A 19,228-nucleotide genomic window follows, 5' to 3' on the forward strand; every position below is an offset into this window, starting at 1 on the left:
TTAAATAAAGCTTTTGTTTGCTAATTGTCCTTTTCTTTTTCATCTCACCAAGTAATTAAGTAGTAGTTGAGCCTAGTTATTTTTCTGCTCTGAAAAGATTTTATTGGGTTCCATAAGATGTCCAATAGGGAATAATTGGAGGGCTTGTGGATACTGATGTAAGAAGATATTTCTATGGAAACCACATCTTGCATTATGGAAGAGAGATACCACAACACACGTTGGTATCAGAATGACAGCTGTAACCTTCCTTTCAAAGCAAACAATTGATCTTGAATTGCTTTCATTTGAGATTTTCTAGCAGAAAAATCTGCCTTAAACCCTGTGGTGAACAGGATGGCATACAAACTCCATTAATGCAGAAAAAGTTTGGTACAGAGAAGAAGAGTGAGCAAGCTACAGGCCTTAAACTGCCTTTAAATTGCATAATAGGATTGTGACCATTCTATATGTAAATTCAGGGTGCTGACCTTTATGTAGATTACATATTTTATTATTTTATACACATTTTATTTCCTGTAGGCTCTTTTCTAATGTTTTGCATTTAATTAACTTGGAAGTATAACATACTTCACTAGATTACTCATGTTATGGCTTGGTAAAAAAATTTTGTTCTTTCACCAAAAGCTGGTTCTGTATCAGATTTTTGTTATTGGAGAATGTCTAAATGTTGAATGTTGTATTAATGATTACAGGTGAAACTCTTAAGGATCAGATCTTTAGTCCAGTGGCAGAGAAAGCTTTGCAGAAGTGGGATCAATGGTGAACAGCAGTAGGGTCTTGATGAATCTGAATAGATCCAGCAGCCTGTAATTCTTAAGTGGGTGCCTTGGAACAAGGAGAGGTAGTTATTTCTTTCCAGAAACTGATCCAGCATTTCCAGGGAGACAGTTCTGTAGGCAGGCATTGTAGGTACACTGTAGGGGATGTATATTTTTCCCCCTGTATGGCATAGTTGCTCACACATAGCCCTGTCACCCTGTTTTTGTTTAAGGTCGTGATTTAACATAGTGTTTGTTCATGTATCCAAGTAGCTCCTCCCTTGCTGAGCTGCTCAGTAAACTATATGCCTGAGACACAAAATCAGACCTTTGTAGGCATCTCTTAAAAAAAAAAAAAATTTAAAAATGCTATAATTGGAACTTACAAGTTTTTGCCAAGAGAATTAAAACACTGAATTGTGTGCCAGCCTTAATCATGTTGCTATGGTTCTCTTGTCTCAAAGAGAATGCATTTAGGACTAACTTTATAGTTGATCTTCAGGCTGTTGATTCATCAAGTTGCAAAGGGTGTGGTATAAAGACTGCTAGAAACTGTGTGCACCAGACTGTATTCTTACTGAATGTATGGTTAAATACATACTTTTTTTTTTTTTTTTTTTTTTTTTAATACAATATTTGTGAAGAATTGCAATACTAGTTGTTCCTAAGTATGATAGAAAATTATTATATCTTTCCTCATGAAAGTTCATTCTGGAGTTGCAGTAGCCTGGCAAACTAGCCTCATGTCTAATTTGCACGTAACAGCCTATATTATAAATGTCAGGGGTAGGTAAACTGGAGTTGTTCCAGCAAGTGGGAACTATTGAGAAGTTTAATCTGATTTAAGTCTTTCAACAGACTTTTATCCAAGAAGGCCCCAGGAAACTGTATAAATTTGTATTACAATAAAGAAGATGGATAAGGTACTGTGTGTGGAAAGGACAGACACTTAATTTGATTAAATTCATTCTGTATCTGGGGACGCTTTGTGTCAGAGTTAAAAAGAGCAGTTTTTCAACATCCCAACAGAATTTCTGTTTCACCTATTATCCAGTGGTCCACTGGCTGCATCACCAGCACATTACTGGCTCTTCTCATAGGAAAGTTGCTTCTTTACTCAGTGTAAGTGTTGTCTTCCTTGATTATATTTAGCTTTTTGTTTTCTAAGTAATGCTTTTTCATCAAAAATGCTCACAATGGCAACTGGGCATATTCTAGAATTAAGCAAAGGTGCATTTGATGAGATGGCGTTGGCAGATGGCTTTGTACTTTCTAATCAAAGAAAGTGATCACATCATCCTTCTAATCAAAACTTGTGACAATTAGGGATGTTCTACATTCAGTTCATCTGCCCTGCCTGGCAAATGAAACACACCGAACAGAAACAGTAGATTAAGAGGATACAGACATTTGCTCATTATCTATATCCAGTGAAGAACCAGAGCCAGGAGTTCTGAGGTCCTACTTAACAGTACAAAGCTCCTGGGCTACAGGAAGACACAGTCTTGCTCCATATTATTTCAGAAATGCTAACTTACAGAACAATTAGTCTGAATATTGATTTTCTTTCTTTTTTTCTTTCTTCTTGGTTATATTAGTGCTTTAAGGTATCTAATTAATTTAGAAGCTTGGACCTGCAACTCGTTCTTGGCAGTCTGAAGCATTTAAGTGAGATCACAAGAATCCTAAGAGGGTCTGAATCAGAAACAGATCCAGTATCATCACTGTCTTAACAGAACATAATAATAATAAAAAAAAGAAAACCAACAGCACAAACATCTCTCTCTCACGGTGGAAGTTCTTATATTTAAAAGAATAGTGGATTTACTCAGGGGTAGGATAATTTCAGAGTGCTGGAAAAGTTGGCAATGGCTTGAAAAATCATTCCAGTTTTTTGAGTTACGTTTTCAAAACCTTGGATTTAATCTTTTTTTGAATCTACACTCTGGTGGTTGTGGCTTGACACAGTGGTATTCCTGCTTAGGAGACAAGGAGGTAAGTACGTGTGCATGAGAGAGATGGCAGATCTGCTGAAAGGAAATTTGTACCTATTGTTCTTAGAAACAGACACTTAAGTCTGGCCTACAAGTAAGATGTTAGACATCAACATTAGTGTTAGCAGTGTCTGGGTGGGTGTGTGCCAACTAAATAAAGTATTTGACTTGCTCTCAGGAAAAGTAAACATATGGATTTTAAAGCTAGAAATTTCCTTACATTAATCTGTCATGATGTTTCACATAATGTAAGCCAGACAATTTCATGCATGGTTGCTATATCAAAAATCATTGGTTTTGGTTGAAAAAACCCATCTTTTTAGAAAGATTGTTTTGATGTGACAGTTTTGATTTTCAAATGTTGGGCAGTGGGAAATCTGCCACATTCCTTGGCAAGTTGTTCTAAAGTTTTGTGTTTAGAAGCACACCCGAATTTTTTAGTCTGAAATAATTTTGGTTTAGTCTCCTATGATGGATTTTGCTTTTCTGTTTAATGCTGAGCTATGGTACTCTCAAGTTTCTTTCAATGTGGGGATAGATACCTTGTGGTCCCATCATGACATCAGTGAACAGCACTTGGATTTGGATCTGTCTCTGTGATGCAGATTTTGTCGACCTTGATTCATTCTTCTTGTCCTTTCAGAGAGATTTTTCAGTTTTTCAGATTCCTCTTAGAAGCCTGAACGTCATCAGAGATGCAGTTAGTTATGATCACACTGTTACGGGTTAGCATTTCTTGGCTGCTATGACCTGTCATTGAAATTGTCACGAGATTCTTTTGTACTTGTGGAACACGCACTGTAAAACCGAGACGACAAGGTAGGAGGTATCTGTTTTGATGTGTTGTCTTTAATGGCCACAATGGCTGCAAAGCATACTACTAAAAAAGTGGTCGATCCAGCGTCATCTTTATTATTACCACGAGATGGCACCATTACCTAGCTTAACATTGTCGTCATCTCGGGTGATGGAGACAGTGCCCAAGACTTTTTCAATACATCACTGACTTCTTCAGAGAATGGTTACCCATTCAGAGCCAGGAGGGTGAGGGTGAGGGTGTGGTAAAGCTTGTCTTGTGTCTGCCATTCAGTCTCACTGTATCTGTGGAGTTTGTCTCAAGTGGGACCATGTTGATTTTTTCAAATATTTGTGAAGCCACGATGAAGTCAGAGTAGCACAAGATGCAAACTGCACCCAGACTGTGCCCTTTCATACTCTTCTTTCATCAGAAAGCCTGGGTGGGACTTTTCTATGTTGTATTTCATGACTTCCCAGCACATGATGATTCTGTCTCAGTTGTTTGACAGGTAACTTGAGCATCTAATTTTCCATTTCTGTCCCTTCACTGTCTACTACATACTTTGCATCAGAGTACTACTGAGCATCTTTGACGTTTTTTCATGTAACAACAGCTGCCATGTAATATAATGTTAATATTCTCAGCATTAGAAAAGCAAGGATGGTCTATGCTTGCCCTAAAGGTTAAGCTTCTTCCTTTGTTACTGTGTTTTATATATGACCATTCCCAAGGAGAGAAGAGCAGATTAAGTAAGAAGATGATTTAATCTAGTGTTGTTGGGTTTTTAAAAAATGTTTAATGCTTAGTTTAATTGATAAAATAAAACTTCAGTGCAAAGATAAAGTTGTACATTAAAGGCAGCTCTGCATCCCAATCAAAGATTGTAATGTGAACATTTCAAAGCAAGTAATTCTCTGTTCTTTCACTTGCTCTTTGAAAACCCAATGCTAAGTCTATTTTTAGGGTGATTTCCCAGTCCTCCAGGCCCGCAATATCACACTCCATGATTAGTGTGGCATGATACATCTGTCTGCTAAATGGTAGGAGCTCTGTGCAACTCTTAGAGTTTGTCACATCAACTTGGGCCAATATCCTTCCCTCCCATCTCTCTGATGACATGAATGTATTATGGGATCTGTTTGGACATTCATAGGCTGCTCTTGAAGGCTTGGCTGGAGGTCACCTTATAGAAACTTCTGATGCTTTCTTTCTGCTATGATTTTTGTGGAAAATGTTTAGAGGTTTTGAAATACAAGGGAAACACTTCTAAATAAACACTTTTCACTTGTATTGCTTCATTATGAGAAGTGAGCCATCCAAAAGACTGCCTTTGCCAAAATAGGAAAAAACAGCTAACTTGTCTGAACGTATTAGTGTGAAAAACAGACTAACTTGGCACCTTTGCATTGACTGTGTCCAAACAAAGGCTCAGTGACATCCCTAGAGTTGAGTGCCTAGCTGACATAATTGGGATTGATTCCGAGTGACCTTTGTTCCTAAAGAAAGCCTTGGTAGGTCAGTAAAACACAGCAGTTGATTTGGAGTAATTTAGGGGTGTTCAAATCCACATTTTAGTGTCTTTTCCTGTGGATGAAGAAGGGAGTGAACAGTCTAAACTTCAGTACCTAGCTGGATAGTTCTTAACATTTGCATATCAAATATGTAGCAGAAAAAAACAAAATTAGCATGTCCAAATAGAATTTCTGCTTTGTCAAATTTATTACTCAACTGCATAAACAAAGAATGCATCCAGCTATAGCTGGTTGTTTGGTATTGACTTGGGCCTTCCTTTATATATTTCTTGTTACAGATGAGCATGCAATAAAATTTAAGTAAATGGGCGACAAAATTAGGAGTTTGTAATTAGTCTGCTTTTCAATTTGTTTCCTCTTACAATCCAACTTGATGGTAAAGTCTCAGTTTAATCTTCTCCATTTGCCTTGGACTTTATCCTTGCTTTATTGAATTTTTCTATCTTGAAGGTTGTTGGGGCTTTTTTTTTTGGTGGTGGTGTTTTGAAGAAATATCTTTGGGTTTAATTTAAACTGAAGACTCCATTTTTGGAAGATCAATAAACTCCATCTGGAAGAATTCTTTTCTTCCAGCCACCTGACACTTAGATGAAGTTAAACTTTTTTTTTTAAAAAAAAATTCTCAGGGAGGAGATCAGAGGTTGCATTCACTATGATGAGTACATTTGGGGATGTCGGTATTCATTCACCAACATCTGATTTGTAAATTAATAGCTCGGTCTCTCTGGGCTGTGGTATGTTAAAGGTCAGTGACCATGAGAGGAGAAACACTTCAGAGCTATGTGTGCCCTTTGGACAACAGGAGCGGCCTTGGCTTAATGGCATTAATTTCATGCTGCTTTTAAAAGATACAGCTGTGTGGCATACCTTCAGTCCTCCTACCTGAAAATAGTAATCCCATCCCAGCTTTCTGCAAGGAGCAGGGGGGGAGAAAAAAAAACCCTTCCTAAAAGGATTAGTTCAACTGACTAATTTTCTAAGTTTTTCCTTGCTTGGCATGTCCCCTCTCCTCCAAGCCTTTGATAAGTATCTTAACTAAGATGCATTTTAAGTAAACGCTGTCTTCAAGCCTCATGATATAAAAGAGCCTTCTGATTCCCCCGCCCTCTCCAGATCTTGGGGCTGGTTCAATCTTTTTTAAAGCTATTTCTCTTGTGCTGCATGCAGAGCCCATCTGCTGTAATACAGACTGAAATGCTGCTTTTATCCTTGTTTGCGTAGAAGGTTGGTGGGTAAATCAATTGGAGTGAAAGACGTATTGTCCCTCTTTGCTCTATGTCACAAGCACAAATATCTTCCTTTTAAAGTGTCTCTTGGTAGAAGCCAAAGCCTTTGGCACAAGCCACCTCTGCTAGTTTGACCTCTTTTGTGCATCTGGAATGGAGGAGCAGCTCTGAGAAGCACAGAACAAAACCAGCAAAATAGCAAGAGAAAAGGTCAAGAAGGGGTCTTGCTCCCTGTAGACATCAGAAGTTTCTGCAAGATGATATTTAGCATGTCCTGCCTGAACAGTTAAGGCATCAAAGACACTAGCACTTCGATAGGTAATATCCTTGTGAGTTGTCAAATAGATCGCAAAGCACGTTGCTCTGCCATGCTGGGGATGGGAGGGAGGGACCTTATGTCTTTCTACTCATTGAGACTGAGAGCTTCAGAGAGCCTTTGGCTTCCAGCAGATGGATGTACCACGCTGTGCTCTGCCCTTGCCTGGCTTTTGACTTACAGGCCTAAGCTTACAGAGTGGTGCAGCAGAGGAATGGGAAGGTAGATTTCTACCAAAGACACAGCTGACATAAGTTACAAGCAATAGAAGTCCTGGTTTTTGCCTCTGTATTTTTGCCTGGTCACAGCTTTGCAGTGCCTTAGTCTCAGACCAGCCAGTCTCTTTGATGCAGCATAACTACAATGACAGAGATGATTCCCTGTCCCCTCCCATTGTAGCAATGGGATCTGAAAGGGAGGTAAGACATATTCTGATAATTCACATCTCAATTTAGCAGGATCAGGACAAACAGTATCGCCTACCCTAGCCAAGGGAAAGAGCCACTGGTATTGGAAATCCAGGAGGCAGCCAGTATTCTGCTGCTCAGAACCCAGAAATGCTGGGAAATACAATCCTGGCAGCTTTGATGATAGATTATTCTGTATATGTGTAGCAGTGGATTGGTGTAACTCTGATCAGAAAGAATCATCTTTGCCAAATCCCACGGTTGAATCCCTGCCCAGGACAATAAGCTCATATGGTGATGACATGGGCTGAGTTGTGTTCTTCATTGTTGTTATAGATTTTTCACAGTCCTCTGGTTTCATCTGCAATTTTTCATGCACAGGCACAGTTCTGCTCCGCTCCTCTTGTATCCTGCCCAGGAGTAGCGTGGAGCCTCAGACAAGTCTGCTTTCTCTCACAGAACCCTGCCAGTATCTGCAATCGATTCAAAATGACTTACCCTGGATTCACTTGTCAGTACTTAAAAATAAACATGGACTGCCAGGTTTTATATATAATGCATGAAAAAGCAAGAAAAAAAGAAAGAAAACAACCAAGCACAGAAGAGAACTCAGTTGATACAGACGCGCATGGTGTAATGCCAGTTTGGCTAAAATCTTCCCTGAATGCTGGAACTTATCCAGGGTGAAACTCACAGCGTTGCTTCTTTCTGATGCCGACCTCACTCGTACAACCACCATATCGGTGCCATCAGTCCTGCCTTTCCGGCCACAGGCTCCTGGTAGTTTGAGCCCCACTGTGTCCTGACGGTGGATCTTCATGCGAGCCAGCGTCCCACTGCTAAGGGAGCCTTGAACCCCAGGCTGCTCAGGCTAAAGTTAGTAGCCGACTAATAGCACCACTTGTTGAGCAATGCCACTTGAATTTGTGGCTTCTGGTGCTGAGAAGTGAACTCACTGTGAGCAAAAATTAGCCAGGATGTATTTTAGGCTTTGTTTAATTCCCTTAAAGATTTCCAAATCATTTGCAGAGGGGTAGGGGGGAGCTTTAGCGAGATGGTAGGTTAAGGAAGAGAATGAGACTGTTGGGTTGGAGAAAGTGGGGGGGATGAATTAAAGTGCCTTTGTGGAAGTAAGTCTCTTTCTGCATCAAACTGTAGTTTCGACCTTCCTAATTAATGTTGTTGTTTTTCTTCTTACCGTAGTGCAACTGTCCTGGCCTGACCTATCAGTTCCCAAGATAAAAGGGGTTAGCTGATCAGAATGGAGATCCCCTCTACTGGCTTATCCAAAGCTTTACTAAAAGTGTGATATCCATGAACACAAATAGAACAACACATCTAAGAATTATGTATCTGAGAGTTTAAGGGGGGAGTAAAAAAAAAAAAAGGAAAAAAGTTCGTGTTGCTTTGAGGTTATTGTAAAAACTGAAACTGAATAGGTCAATATCCCTTAAGCTTTTTGGTCTTTAATTCTCTTAATGGTATGGCAGAAATCGTTAATTGTATTATTAAAAAAGCTTTGAAGACTGTATTAATGTAATGTGACCTCGGATCAGTCAAGATCACATTTTCATTATGATTAAAAGATTCCTTGTCCTGAAACATTGATCTCCTCTTCAGCCGAATGTGTCAGAGGGAGAGGGGCTGTTTTCATGTCTGGGCAGTAGATGGCAATATTGCCTTTCATTCCGCAGCGTGCTCTGCTAGGAATGCTCACCTCGGAAAGGGCCGTGAACTTTTCCCTCAGCTTCCAAGAGCGGGTTTGCACTTACATAGTGTATTAAATATTCCAGAAGCAAAAGAATTCGAAATTCCATTTTGAACACGATTTTTTTCAGTGACTGGTGACAGATGCCTGTGTTATGAGGTGCAGCACCCAAACAGTCCTGATCCTGCATGGCTGCTCTGAGTGGGGATTTGTATATTGGGGCTCATCAGCATTGTCTGCCTTGTAGCAGGGATATGAAGCAGTGTATGACCCCTGGAAGTAACATCTCCCACTTGGTTACTGTGATTTTTCTAGATTTTTGGTGGACTTTCCACCTTTGCATCAAGAGAGTGAAAGCTGTATCAACTAGTTTAGCTTATATCATGATTGGGAAGTTCAGAAAGCTAACATATTGTTTTCTTTTGTACTGTAGTATTTGGACAGACCTTGTAGCAGGTCCTGGAGAAGATGAAAAGAGACACTTTGCAAGGAGCTAGGAGTCAGGAAGGTGTGTGCTACAGGGGCTTACACACATCGACCATGCTGTGCCCTAATGTGCTATGCTGCTGAGTAGGCGGACAAGGATTTCAAAATGGAAGTGACATCTGGGGTCAGCAATTTATGAAAATGAAATATGCTGTGGTAGCTCGAAGATACGGTGTATGTAAAGTGCTACTTCTTCCTTGTCCTGTGGGCATATGCCATGTGTCTCCACAGTTTTGTGAGGTACCAAGGTAATTGCCTTAAAACTCCTTGCTACGCAGGGTGTTGCAGGATGCTAGCACACACACTAAGTGATGGGAAGCAGAGGGGTGTGCTGGCTGGTGTTAAAGCTTCAGTGCTGCTGACTTTTCTATAAATAACTGCTGTCTGCTGTAACTGGTCACATCACAGTCCACGGTGATCTTTTATATTATTGCTGGCTGCTGGAAAACTCCCGGAGGCGTAAAATAGATACCAGGAAGATCCTGCACCCAGCAGTGTGTTTCCTAATGTGGCACAACGGTAAAACAGAAGTAGTGTTTATCAGGAGCTGATGAAGAATTTTCTGCAGCAGGAAGGATGAAAAAAAAAGAGATTGCACCTCTAAAATGATAGTAGCAGGCCATCTCTCATGCAGGATATTGCTGGGTCTTGTTGAAAGAGAAAATCTTCACAGGGTTTCTAGTGGTGAACTGAACAGTTATTATTATTTGCCTCTGACTTACTTAAGGGTATTTTTCAGCTCTTCATAAAATAACAGTGTCTTGCAAGGAACTGAAAACTAGAGAAAAAAAAAGTAGGTAGTTGGCTTGTGTAAGATGTGTGGGGGTAAGATGTGTGGTGTTCTCTATTCTGAAGGATTTCAAACACTTTACAGACCAAGAATGCTGAATGCTATGTGCCACCCTCCCTTAAATGCAGTCAGCTTGGGGTGGAGCACAACACTGAGGTGAAGCTGCCCAGCATCAGGAATTGATGTTTTTATTAAGGGGGCAGAAAAGCACTGGAGTTAGATGTTCAGGAGAGGGTTGAATTACCAAGCTTTGCTCAGTAGCGAGCATTTGAAGTAGTTACTGTCCTGAAAACTGAGAGCTGTAGTGAACTGCTGTAAAACTGTAGTGGCTCTAAGGCCACCAGGTGAGTGTGGGTTGTGTGTCCCCCCACACGCTTCCTTTCTTTCTACCTCTGTCTTAAGCTGCAGCTGTACAGCACACAGGGCAGTACACTACATGCATTGCAGAATACATGCTTCACTGGCCTAATGAAAACTTTGCTCACATTGAAAATGAATTTATTAGAGCTGAAATCTTTCCAGCCTTACACAGAAGCTGGCACAGAGCACAGGACTGTGGAGGGACTTGTCAACAACCTCTCAATTGACTTTTGCTGACTGATATTTCAAGATTAGGTGCTATTGTAGGGCATTTAATGTAAGAAAGGATTGCTGTGAGATCTTAGCTTCTGTCCTGGTTATTTGCTATTGGTGGGAACCCTTTGGTTCCAGCAGTTTGGTTCTTTGTGATTTGGAAGAAGCATTGGAAGTCCACGTTGCTTTGGGTCAGAAAATTTATTTTCCTTCAAAATATGCCAGGAAAGTGTCAATGTGACAGAATCAGGGTAAAAAGTCTACAGGGAAGAGAACAGCAGGATGCTTTCTGTGGCCTTAGACAGCCCCATCAAGTGATTCCTGGGGCCTGGCTTCAGATCAAGCTATACTGCTTGCTATAAAAAGGCAGATACTGTATGAAAGCCACTGCTCACTTATGAAAAAGTCTAGGCTATTCTGGCATGGGTTTGCTCATCCAGGAAAGAATTAACTTGCCGTGATTGGGCAGGGTGCCCAGCTGTAGTAGGACATTCTCTGCTCTGTATACTGAAGCCTCCAAAGCAGTGAAGAATCTGGCCCTTATGCTGCAGAGCACTCCAGTAACACGAGACTAGACTAAGATTTATGCCTGCTGATCTTCAGCCTTGGTGTCAGCGCTGCTGTATGACAGTGTCAGTTTATATGGGTGAAGATGTGTACCCAGAGCCATATTCAGACCATCTGATCATGTTTAACTTTCCTTGGTTTCCTGTCTTCTTCCAGCCAGGATCCACTGACTATATAGTGGGTGCTCTCAATTGTTCATTGTGCTCATGAAGTTATGTGCCTGCATTTATCTTAGGTGCCATTGTAAGCAGCCTGCATACGGCCCATGTGTATGGGCTGGTCTTAAAATATTGCAACAAGAATGACTTATTTATAGCAATTGCCCCTCAGACAGTAAAAAACCAAACAGACTAGTGAAATGCTGGGGTTTCAACCCCAAGCCCCAAATTAAGGTTGACATATGGGTGATTCCCACAGCCCTTCACAAAGGGGGGGTGAGTTTGCCTTTAGGCTTCCCCCCAGGGTGGGGCCGGCCTGGCAGACAGAGCCACTGGGTAAAGGAGCCCCAGGTGTCTGCATTCAGTAAGCAAAGGTCAGGTGTCTCACTTGGGGATAAAAGCTGGGACCACTTGCAGGCAGGGGCAGTGTCTGTCTGTGAGGTGGATGTCGTGTGCAGAGTTCCCTGTTGGGGAAGGACCTCCTGTCTCCCTGGGACTGGGCTCCAGTCAGGTCTGGCTTTTGTAAACGTGGGCTGTGTAGAGATTCAGTATGTGGCTTCCTTGGTCTTATGTCTTTGGCTTGTTGACTCGGTTGTCTTCTGTTCTTTCTATGGGAAACTGCATTTCACCATTTATTCCACCCATTGTTGGTCGTGTGGTGTTGTTGTTGGGGTCAGTGGGATTGATGTTGGTTATGTATAATCTGACTTATTTGTACCCCCAGTGCTCACCCATGTACTGACCCATTTGTATCAAATACAATTTGGTTATTGGTTCATCTTTATGCTGGCTGTGTCCTTTATGCTAGGCCTAATAATTGGCAAAACAACTAGAAAAATTGTGGTGGTAATTGGCAACTGATAGAATAGACTGGACAAATGGGAGGAAAAAAACCTTTTGTAATATCTGAAAATTCAGATGGAGAATTTCAGATGTCTGCCTTCATCTGCATACTGCATGGGTAGGAATTCAGCACTGAAACTCCTCAAACTAAAAGTGACCAATGTTGAGAGAAGGCAATACCATGGAGAAACAGCTAAGATAGTGACCTGTGAGGAAAAGGAAAGCTCAGGGACTGTAAAATCCCCGCTGAAAACAATGCTAGTCAAGGAAATGAGTGCATCTGGTGTAGCTCCTTGAGACCCAGCAGCAATCCTGAGTGACCGGTTTGTACTGGGAGAAGACAACAACAAAGCAAAGAACTGGGTTTGGAGAAGATTGTGGTCTGCAAACTGCAGTAGGAAAGCTTTTCTCACCATCTACCTTGAGGGCTGTTGCACCAGAAAAGAGCCCCTCCAATCTTCTGAAGTCAAACTGGCACTTTCCATGCTGGTCTGCTCCTCTGGCACCTTGCAGAAAGACAAAGGTAACCTGATGAGCCACCTTCTGCCTCTTTCTCTTATTCAAGCAGTTCTTTCTCCTTCAGATGACTAGTTCTCATTGTGAGTAACTAAATTTGGGAGGGAAGGGGAGTTTCAGCTCCTAGATTTCTGATGTAGAGTTAGATTTTTGTTTCACTAACAGGTTTTGGGTTTTTTTCTCTAGTCTTCAGGTACCAGGAGGAGAAACAAGCAAACTCTTCTGACACCAGTTTTCACCATGACAGTAATTTGAGTAGAAACAGCTTTGCCTGCAAATAAATAAATAAATATTATATGAAAAGCTTCAGATGGAGCTGCCATGTTCATTCTTGTTTCTAAAGCCCCCACAGGCCATGTCACATATGTGGGTCATGAGGTCTATCGATTATGTGTCAGACCCTTAGGTGTCAGTAATCAATAACACTAACCTGCAGAAAATGTAGCAGAGATTTGCTAAACCAACTCTTCATATTGTGCATTTTTTTTTTTTTTTGTATTTAAGTTTTCTGTGCCTCACTGAAAATAACAGAATGCATACCAGCAAAAACAGGGGAGACAAAAACATCATTTGGCTGCCAACTCATTTACTGTCCATTTTCATCTGATTTTGCATGGTTCTTGGTGAGAAGGCAGGATGGGGAGGGGCAAGACAGGAAAGGGTATTTCCAATTGAATGGCTTCTGAGAAGCAGAAATGAAAGTGATTGAGTTGGGAGGACCTAAACATTTTGACCCCGACAGCTTATTAATATTTAACAAGGTGCCAGATTTTTCTTTGACATTGGAAATTGTTGCGACTGTCTGTCTCCAGCAGACTGAATCTGCTTTCTCAGTCCACCATATCTAATGTACCTGCTTCCAGTCATGAATAGTCCTTATTCACAAATGCTTTCTTTTATTTGCTATTTCTGAGAATAAAAAGGTAGTTTGGCAGATTAAGTTGTGAATTTTTTCATTCAAACTTCATATCTCTTTATGTTCTCAATGGGTCACTGAGCAGACTGTGGTTTTATTCTCTTGATTGTGGTTTTTAGAATCATTCCTCAAATAACTTTTAACAAAACATTTATTCGCCTTTTTAGTTTGCAGATTGCTTGTGAGCTGTTCACTGTGACAGTTACATCTTTTAAATGTAAGCAGCTCTGATGAGATAAATATAACAATTTGGAATTTGTATTCTTATTTTTTACTCATATTAATGCAATACTTCAAGATGGTATATGAAATTTAGATCCTATTGGGGGTGGGAGAACAGTCTATGCCATAAAGATAATGCAGCATCGAACGAGCAATACTCAATAGAGGAGATGAAGAGTAGGAGAAAATAATATCTTTATGTATTATTTAGGTGGTCTGCATCCCCACTCTTTTGGTGCCTGTCTCTGCCTCTCTGCATTATCTGGGTGGATTAGCTTGCTAATGTAGATGCGTAGACCTAAATGCCTTTTCCAAACTTTCACACAGAAAGTTTGTGGCAGAGCTGGATACTGAATTGGTTTATCAAATCTCAGACCAGTGCACTGAATATGATTTTTTTTTTTTTTTTAAAAAAAGGTTTTCAGACATCCATAGAGTTTATATCTTTCTGTACCCCCAACTAAATCTGTGAAAAATTTAAAAATTCATTTTGCTAAAGAGTTAGTTTTGTGTTAAAATGACAGATTAAAGAGCTGTTTGGTTTGGCTTTAGGAATTTCCAGTCAAGATATGGATTCTCAGTGCTGCTTTTGTGAATACTCTACAACATAGGTGTGTAAACTTTGAGATCTCAAAGTTTAAGTGTTTAGGTTTTTCTCTACGAGATGTGCGTCTACTCTGGTAATTTTTTCACTGCATCCCAAGACCAATGTCAAGGAACTTCTGTCTCTTTGGCTTGTTTGAAGAGTAGTCCAGAATATATTTTAAAATTTTATATTATTTTTTACTGCTCCACCTGCTCTGTAAAGTCTGATTCTGATAAATTCATGTGTTCCCCTTAATAGAACTAGGCAAACATTTGGTGATTTGAGTTTACAATGTGTATTTATGCTTTGCCATTGGGGAATCTGCTTCCACTTTTGCATTTAAAAAGTTTTAAAAAGAAGCCTTGAAAATATTTTCCCTGTTTTTACCATGTTCAAATTGCAAAGCACCCTGTTGCTGCCTTGAGCTTTCTGCACTGTCTAAAATCAGTCATTTCAATGATAATCCACTTGCAGCTTTTCTCAGTTACCTGCTTGTGCTGTGAGTTGCCAAGTATTTGCCTAGTTGCGGAGGATAAAACCTATTTGGAAAAATTAGGTTAAAAGTGAATGCTAGGAGGGGTAAACCTGGAGAGAAAAGCTACCAGGGGAGGAGGAATGCTTGAAGCTGAGAACAGAGGCACTGGAAGAGAGATGGACATAAAGAAGAAACATGGTAAATGCTGAAAAGGCACAGAATCATGAAAGAGAAAGAATCAAGAAGAGAAAATATGAAAGCAGTGTGGCTTGGTGGATGAGGTCTGGTCTAGCAGATGGAAGAAAAGATTTATGCCCAGCTTTGCACATGAACTTCTGGGTGACCATGGACCATTTGTATCACCTCCTTGTCCTCAGTTTCACCTTCTGTAAAATAGGTCCTGTGGTACTTACCCTCCTCTGAGATGCATGGATGGGAAAGGCTAGACAAGAGCTACAGTAACACTGGTTATTCTGATTTATTGTTTTTCCTTTGCTAAGCCAGCATTTAGCCAATGGCACTCTGCCCTTTCACTTGTAGGAGAACTGAAAACCTGAAGAAAGAAAAACACACTCTGTTTCGGGAAAGGAGGGAGGCTTTTAATTATTTAAGCATCTCCTTTTCATGTTGCTTCTGGTTTTTGAATCGTTATCATTATAGTTGTTAAGGCTATAGGCTCTACATAAATCATTTAAATAAATAATAAATAAGTCATATCATTAAGTAATACACCGGTATTATTTATAGCTGTAGGGAGAGGGTGAAAATGCTGTGGATGAGGTTGTGTTCAAAATGAAAAGAAGCCTTTGTTAGGCTCCTCACTTTAAACACTGCCTCCTGGAGTTAAGGTATTAGCTTTTGGAAGCTGTCTTGGGAGGTGGATTTGCTCTGACAGAATTAGCCACCAAATCGACTGTCCACTGGGAACAGCACGTGTCCCATGGTGCGGTCCCCGCTGAACGCAGTCCTGTCTCACAGACCTCTTGTTCCTCTTGTTCTTGATTTTTCTCAAGAAGGGCCAAAGGGTTTGCATCAAGCAGCACTCAGCATTGTGGTGTTTTGAATGGCAGCGTGGTCCTGGGCAGACGCTACAGCGTGGTCAGGCTTTACAACCGCTCAGGTCCTGTGGCAGCACACGTAGAGCATTGCCTCCAAGTTATTCCTTTGCTGAAGAGGACGTATTTACTGGGCTGCTCTGAAAGTCTTGTCTCACAGCTTTATCACTGAAATGCTCTCTCCCTCAGTAGAAGCAGAACCAGTCATTTCAAGTTGGAAATATATTTATGTTTATATTATCTATTTCTATACAAAGTTAGGAAGGTATCACTTCAAAATCTTATTTCTGAAGCAAAAAATAAAATTAATTTTTAATATATTGTAGTTAGAGAGTGTTCTACTTATATTTTATTTTTACTTTGAATTTTTGTTTGTCTGATTATTTTTCCTTGGCTGCATTTTCCACACAATTGGAGTATTTGAGAGAAAAAATTTGTCCCACAGTCTTGCTTGTGGCTCATCATTGCTGTAAGTGGCTGGGGACACATCAGTTCTGTAATTTGGTAAAAATAAGCAAGACAATTATAGAAGAATTATCAGTGGGTGATGAGAAGAAATATAATTTTATCAATAATTATGTTTCTGTGCAGGGCGATAAGTATCTTTATGGAATTGGTACCTATAAACTCTTAATGGTTTTTCAGGAGGGCTTAAATGCAGACGAGTCACAAAGTCCATGGGGCCTGCCCTGACCACGGCCACGCTGCTGTACGTGGCAATGGCGATAGTGCCGTCCCACGTCACACCGAAGGGTGCAGCCTGCAGTGAAACCTTCAATGTCTGTGTGCAGCAGGACAGGACACAGAGCCAGTCAGCATCTCTGCAAGGCTGCTCAGTTGCACAGGTAAAACTTCGGGTGCCTTTTAGTCTTGAGAGCGCAGGTGGGTCAGGTGCTGGTTGCTCTGGAGGGTTTGAGATAGAATAGAGCAGAACCAGAAGCTTTTGCCACTGTGGGGTGAGTTGGGCCAGAGCACAGCTCCTACTGTTGGGAAACACTTTTCTGCTTCTCTAAGATGTTGCAGCCTTATATTCTGACTTTCTCCTCAGCCCTAAAAGTCACAATTGCAGGTGGTTCCCACTCTGCTGCCTACTTTTTCTGTACCTTAGGCCAGTTTAGGTGGGAACAGTACCAGTTCTTCTCTGGAAGCAGTAAGTTTTCCTAGGAATACGCTAACTTTCAGAGACTGGATTTTCAGGGTATACAGAGACTCGGACAGTGAAAATATATGAGGCTGACTTGCATGTTGCCTCCACCCTTAAGAGAAACACATGGTGTTTAAACACAGCAAACTCCCACCATTCTATGCTATGTTTTAATATCACTTGGTGAAACCCAGCTCATCAAGACCATTTAACACTGCTGTAAGGGGTGTCATGGATGAGGGGGAAATGAGGAGAAGTGGTACTTGTTACCAAGCAGGTAGCTAGCTGTATGATCTGTGAGTACTTATTCCCTAAGCAAGTCCTTTACCCCTAAGCAGAGATTTAGTCTTACTTTCTGAGGTGCTGTGTTCCACAGGTGGTTATTTGCCTGTGTCCTGAATGAATTGCGGAGTTGGGGATAGAATGGGTGATGGATTATTGTCATAACTTCACTGAACTCATCGATGCTGATCTTCTTTACACCTCATTTATTCTGTGCATGCCATTTTCACAGGAATCTTTTTTTTTTTTTTTTTTTTTTAAAAAAACCCACCAACATTTCGGATTCAACTTCTGAGGATCTGCTTGAAGTTCTAGAGAACTGCTTTATAGAACGTACGTTCTCCTATATAACTGAGGAGTATAGTTTTCCACTGGCAAGTCCTGTCTTAACGATGTATAAACACGTTTTCTGCCCTTGAATCAGGTAGGTGGACCTGGCTCCAGTGAGATGGAAAAACTCTGAAGTTTCTTTTCCCCTGGGGCAGGATCTATCGAACTCGTTGCCAGTGAGAAATACCACCAAGTCACCATGACTAATATTTGGAACCTTGCAGCTGTCCTTACCCTTAGTGCAAGACCCCAGCTGGGACCTCAGCTCACTGCACTTAAAGGCAGAGGTTCAGTGCACTAAAGCAGTTAGTGCATTTAGCCAGCACACTTTCTGATCCCCTCACCCAGTCCCACCAATCACAGATGTAGTTTCCTCCTGCTTAGTCTAAATTGGCTTTAATTTTCTTTTAAATAATTCTTAAGTGTGACTTTTTCAGTACAAGACTGGGAACTATGACTAATTATAAAATCATTACATGATTAAACTCAATTAACTTCAAATAACCCTTGAAATTTGCTTAATGTCAGCCCTTGGCCCTGCTTGAACCAATAAATATTGCTCACCTTTTGTAATGGGTATGAAAAGAGGTGGCTGCAGAGCATGATTGTTCAGAGTCAGCTGAGACAGAGAACGGCCTTACAGAATAGGGTTAAACTGGTCCCAGAGAGTTGAATACTGTCACATCAAGAAGGGGAACAGAGTCTTCTGCTCCTAACTGGGATATTTTTTTCCCCCAATATTTTTCTCGCTAATAATAAAGCTTTGAAAATTCTTTTCAGCCTTCCATTCAATGGTCCCAATCTGCTTTGCAAATGTTAATAAGGGTTAAACATCACAAAACCACCAAGGCCTGAGAAAGTGCTGTCATCCCCATTTAGACAAGGGATATCCAGGCATAGATGAGGGAAGTGAATTGCACAAAGATCAGTGGCAGGAGCAAAATCCTGAGTTCCGATTAGCTAAAGCTGTTTCCACATAATGCTGGAAGTTTCATGTAACAATATGAGAGGAAGAGTCTCTTCTCAATTATTGGGCACATCTGGTCGTTGGGGTTTTTTTGGGGGTTGTGTTTTTTATTTTGTTTTGTTTTTCACTTTATGAAGCCAGTCTCTGGATCCAGTCTGTCTTACAGCTAGATCCTGGCAAGAGAGCTGGCAGAAGAGTGCAGAAGAATTCCAGCAGCTCTATTTCTGTGTTCAGTTCCTGTGAGGACAGAAGGGGATGTCATTATTGCTACTGTTCGTGGCAATCTGCTCTGACTGGGAAACTGGAGTGGACAGTAGCATTGTTCTCAGTGAAGGTAGATGGTAGATGATGGATAGATTTTTTCCGATTAGATGGACATGGTAACTAGGAAGTCATAAAGATGCCTGATCATCTACTCACAAATGTTCCTTGTATGGTGTCCTGGCCATTAAATGTTCTCAGAATTTTACTGACTTCCAACCCCTCTCCATGAAAAATTTCAGCATTCTTTCTGGGTCCTGTCTGAAAATGGATTTAGAGGCTCAAAAATTTCTCTTCCCCCCCCCCCTTTTTTT

Source organism: Athene cunicularia (assembly GCF_003259725.1).
Source record: "Athene cunicularia isolate RWA chromosome 10 unlocalized genomic scaffold, athCun1 chr10_part1, whole genome shotgun sequence".
Classification (NCBI taxonomy): Eukaryota; Metazoa; Chordata; class Aves; order Strigiformes; family Strigidae; genus Athene; species Athene cunicularia.